We start from the raw sequence: 6,000 nt of genomic DNA on the forward strand, positions 1-6,000 counted from the left end.
AGAAATGAACAGGCCTTTCTCTTTAAATGTATATGCGATCAGGCCTCTACACTGTTAAACACATTACTAAATCACACGTTAAGCATTAGTTCATTGTTCTTTTAAACGTAAATAAGCAACTGCACGTGTAACTTTAACATGGCATACGTTTAACTAACACATTGCATTACATAAAATCATCAGTATGCATTTTGCAAAGATACATTCGCAATGATCTACGACATTATTCTTCATGAAAGCATGGTTACAATTCTAATCGCACCTATGTTAAACAATACTAATAATACAATTTCTATGGCACACCTAAAACTACTTCAAATAATATATGTGGGTGCGGACTAACAATGAATATGATGCACCCCTACAAATTTCAGAATATCGTGACGCTCTATCAGTTCCCCCCTTTGATGACAAATGTCATCTCACCATCACACAATTAATTCCCTTGGAGAAAGAATCGACCTAAACAGTACTTGTCGCCATTCTCCCCCGACAGAATCTTTCCATATTCGTAATATTCTGATATTGACTGTCCTGCAGTCTGGCCATTCGCATTTCACTCGCTCTGAGAGCTCTCAATTTTGTTTCCTCTGTACCACTTACACGCTCTGATGAGACCCCACAAGCAGATCACACAAACCACAACAATGATAAGGGGTTTTAGCACAAACCCAAGGAACCCCTTCCCCAAATTCGCAAACCAATTTCCCACACGACCAAATCCTTTACCAATCTTTTCCCACACACACTCTTCTGTCAAATCCTCAATCTCTTGATGAATTGTGGTAATGTTGTCTATATATATCTCCAGATCCTTCTATTGTCTGCAATATATGTACAACATTCCTGAACGTTCAATAATTTACAGACTCCGCCCTCCTTTGCTAATAATACATCTAAAGCAAGGCGATTCTGCAAAACCATCGTCCTTATCGATAACATCTCTCCATCCACCAATATCAAGGATCTTGCTGTATTCATAGACAACTCATCAACCACAGTCGCCAACCTTCTAATCTTCACATCATTCAAAATCACACCCAAACTCGGTATCATTGCTCCAAATATATCACCAATCACTGCTCCTGCACTCGCAGCTCTTTTCACTTTAGAATGGTGTCCAGTCTCCAAAAGCTCCAAATTTTCTGCATGGTAGATTTTCGGAAAAATAATGGCCAAATAACATGTACCATACCAATTCGCAGGCAACCTCACATAGGCATTTCTCCCACACACATAATACACAGTTGGGATCACTTGCACCGAACCTTGCAAAAAGTTCTTAGCTGAATCTTCCATTGTGAAGATATGATCACACGTACTTTGTCCTACCGAAACCTTTTCATAATAGGTCTGAGGACGTCTCACACATAACTTCTCCTTCTGCCCCTGGTCTAATGCTATGGGTCCATAACTCCCCTTAGATCTGTGTAATCTCTCCTTATTAGTCCAATCTACTGGACTCTCCCCTGTATTTCGTGTCTGTGTTGGTTTTCTATATCTATCTTCTACTTGACCTATGAACTTCTTCTCTGTGTCTGACAATGAACATGTCAAATTATGTCGGTGAGCATAAGCAGTATCCAGTTCCAAAGACGGTATGAATTACTTCCGGAGTCGATCTTCCGATTTATAATAATCATACTTATTCAAATGCTTGTAAGCTGGAACCTTAGGAAGTACTGCATCGTAATTGGAAAAGAAATACTCAAACTGACCTCTTTCATAAAAGATACTAAGCAACAAACTACAAGAAATTCCATACATTAGTTGAAGGTGATGGTATCTAATACCCTCATATACTGAAGACAGCAACTGCATACATACTTAGCAATCTTTCGCATCCATCGCATCTACATACTCATACAACAACTTTGCATACGGATTAAGCTTAAAATCACTTGTAGACAGGTCTATGTGAAATCTACGACTCTCTTCGATTAGTAAAGCCCTTTTAGCTCCTATAGTGACCTCCTTATGGCTAGAAGTGGTAGGTGTAGGTGTTCCCTGTACCTCCGCTTCCTGCTCATGTGAAACGATATACAAGGCTATAACTATTATGGCTATAGAAACTATTACCAACCCTATGAGTGTACCTATCACTAATTTAGACCTACGGTGAGTATTTCCAGCATCTGACAATTTTGCAAAGTTCTCAAAGTTCTTGGTTTCAGCAACAATTAAGAGTCTTTTTCTCCTCCCGATATCGCTTGTTAACCAGTTCGGACTACACTTCAAGAGCTGGAAGTCCCCTTGTAGCTTTCAGTTCCCTATTTACACAGTCCACAAATAGACTTCCCTAGCCCTCTTTCGTTGTCTTGATGAAAGTTCCTAGTTTTATTCTTCTTCCACTCTGACCTAGGTTATCTTCTTTAGACTTTTATTTACAAGAAAGTTCACCTTCAGTCCAAAATAACATCAGCTCCCAAAAGTTCAAGACGACGTACCATTAATTCCTGATGCGGTGGTACATAACCAAAGGTTGGAAAGACCAATCTCACCAGGATCAGCTCACGAATCTTACTCAGAAGTGGTGGATTCGGAATATTGAGAGTCAGTGTTCCTTCGATTTCCATCCCTGGAACCAACAGCAGCACATCCACCTTCAAGTTCGGAGAACCTCCGACCAGTGTCAAGGACCTCAGTCTCCCTGAGCTCAACACTCCTGGCATCAGTCACAGCGTATGTCCACTCTGGTGAGACGTACCTTTGACACGGCACTCTTCTCCTGGACCTTCTCAAGCCACCTTGAGCTTGCTCTTCATCGCTCTGATCAGATTCAGATGTTTCAGAAACTGGGGCAAGATCTCTTTCAGGTGCCAATCTCAAGTTCAGCCGTCTCTGACTCACGGGCCAAACCTCTTCTGCTCCTACGGCACCTCTGCTCTCCCATCGGTTACCCTGTGCACGGCTTCCTCTTTCAACTGAATTTGACTCTTCTCCACCCACAGCAACACTTTCTCTGTCTGAGTCCAATTCGGGGCTTTGATTTGCACAATCCCATTCTGCTCGATCTAGTGCACAACTAACTGCATCAGCAACCCTCACAGCTTGACTTTCCCTCTCAGATGGCCCTGCCACCTCAGCTGGATTTTCATTCATGAGAGGGGATGTATCTTCCAAGGGTGCTGGAACTCTGCGGGTATGCACCCAGTTCGGCAGTCCCCCACACTTCACTGCCGTGTTCATGACCAGTATTACCTGGTACGGGCCACGCCAACGAACATCCAGACAACTCTTCCTCACGTGCTTGCGAACAAGCACCCAGTCTCCCGGGCACAGGTCGTGGAACAGGTCACTTGCGGCTGGAACGGTTGCTGCTTGCACCTGCTGGGACACAGAACAGACTAGTCCCTTACAGTAGTCGAGAATTAAATCATCTGTGAGGTTAATCAAAGCAATAGCAGGTATCGCTGGTAATCGCATTGCCCTCCCCATCAGGATCTCGTGAGGTGACAACCCCGTTCTCCTATCAGGAACACTGCGAAGGCTCATGAGAACCAAAGGCAGTGCGTCAGGCCATTTCAGGGATGTCAAAGAACACACTTTGGCCATCCGTGCTTTCAAAGTCCGATTAATTTGTTCCACAATCCCAGAAGCCTCTGGACTATAGCTGCAGTGCAATCTCTGATCCACATTCAAAGCAGCACAGAGCAATTTCATGATTTCACTGTGGAAGTGTGTTCCTCTGTCCGACTTCAAAGAGGTCGGAAATCCGAACCTAGGGATAAGTTCCCTCAGCAACAGCTTCGCTACAGTGAGTGTGTCACACCTACGTGTTGGGTAAGCCTCCACCCATCTTGAAAAGACACATACCACAACTAAGATGTACCTCAACCCATTACACTTCGGCATCTCGATAAAGTCCAACTGCATCCTATTGAAAGGCCCTCCTGACCTCCCAATGTGACTCAAAGTTACAGCAGTCTTCTTTCCTGCATTCATCTGCTGACATGTAACACACCTCTGACACACAGCTTCAGCAACCGCACGAAACTTCGGATTGTAGCATGTCTGTCTAAACACTTGCATCATTACGTCTCTACCAAGATGTACTGCACCATGTATCAATCTTGCCATTGGGTTCAACAAATTTTCCGGTAGCACAGCTCGCCCATCACTCGAAACCCACAAATCCACATCGCCTTTCTCACATCTTGCTCGTATCCAACTATCTCGTTCTTGATCAGGAACCTCATCCTGCAATCATTTTAGTTCCTCTCATGTATCGGCCATGGCTAACATCATGTTGAGCTCGGTTCTTTCTTGGATTTCTCTAGTGTACCCTCCTGTAAATATGCATCCTTGTTATGCACAAAACCGGGCAACTTCATCCGCATAGTTATTTCCTAGGGAAACAAAATCATTCCCCTTGCTGTGTGCAGAACATTTGACAACTGCAATTTCTTTCGGACATTGCAATGCTTCCATCAATTGCCTCACATATTCCCCATTTCTAATGGGCGAACCAGATGATGTCATGAACCCTCTCTGTGACCATAACTGTCCGAAGTCATGAACAACACCAAACCCGTACTGACTGTCAGTGTAAATTGTTATCCGAATCTGATCAGCAGCCAAACAGGCACGGGTCAAAGCAATGATTTCAACTACCTGTGCGGAGTGTACTCATTCTAAACAAGCAGCTTCAACCACGCCTGTGATAGTACATACAGCAAATGCTGCTCTTAATCGACCAACATCGTCTCTTAGACATGAACCGTCCACAAAGAACATTTCATCAGGATCAGGGAGCAGTTCATCAACAATGTCTGGTCTCGGTTTGGTGCATAGTTCAGTCACATCGAAACAATCATGATCCTCACAGTCTTCACCATCTGCATTTGGAATAGGCATCAATGTTGCGGGATATACAGAAAGAAGGGAGAGGCAATGCTATAATGACCAAAGAGTTAATCTCTTTCATTCATCACAGACGATGACAGAATAAATGATTTCTGTAGCCGGAAATGTTCTTAGTCTTTTTTTATTTCAGTTTTGTATGTCTAGCAGCAAAACAGCCAACGAGTTTCACCCTTTTAGGCTTCTTCAGGGCAACTATATTGTTTCGCAGAGTCGTTGGCTCGGGGTTTCCTGATACTCATTCTAGACACTTTCAAATTTTAGGATATGCACTTTTATGATTTAGTATCAAAGTTACTGTAGGTACATATTCTGGTCCACGTCCCTCTCCTGGGTGTGGACTCAAACACATAGAAGGACAACTTTTTGATTTTGAAAGATTGGGCGATTGAGCGCATTCACTTATTGATGTGGTAGTAGGACCCGCTGAATTGGAAAGAGGAACGTGGACCAGAATATGTACCTACAGTAACTTTGATACTAAATTATAATAGTGCATATCCTAAAATTTGAAAGTGTCTAGAATGAGTATCGGGAAACTCCGAGCCGAAGACTATGCGAAACATTATAGTTGCCCTGAAGAAGCCTGAAAGGGTGAAACGCGTTGGCTGTTTTGCTGCTATACATACAAAACTGAAATAAAAAAAGACTAAGAACATTTCCGGCTACAGAAATCATTTATTCTGTCATCGTCTGTGATGAATGAAAGAGATTAACTCTTTGGATATTATAGCATTGCCTCTCCCTTCTTTCTGTATATCTGTTTTATATTTGAAACCTGATTGGTGGCTGGTTTCGGAAGGTGGGCATTTGTTGGACCACTACTGGTTGAAATAACTAATATGTATTAGATATTGTACAAGAACACAAGTAATTGGTGCAGCATCTTATACCCTGCCACTATTCTCACTGTGTATGTAGCATCAATGTTGCAGGATTCAAAACACAACACCTCTTCAAAGTCACATTTTCTGAAGCTAGTATAACTTGCACATTACGTGTCAATCGGTTATTTGTGAGGTGCTGTGTTTTGGTCCTCGTCATTAACAATTCAACAGAATGTGGCACATAAACTGTAAGTGGATGTCCCATCATAATACTCTTGCATCTTTCAATACTAACACCTGTTGCAGCAAC

Source organism: Triturus cristatus, chromosome 7, assembly GCF_964204655.1.
Source record: "Triturus cristatus chromosome 7, aTriCri1.1, whole genome shotgun sequence".
Taxonomy (NCBI): domain Eukaryota; kingdom Metazoa; phylum Chordata; class Amphibia; order Caudata; family Salamandridae; genus Triturus; species Triturus cristatus.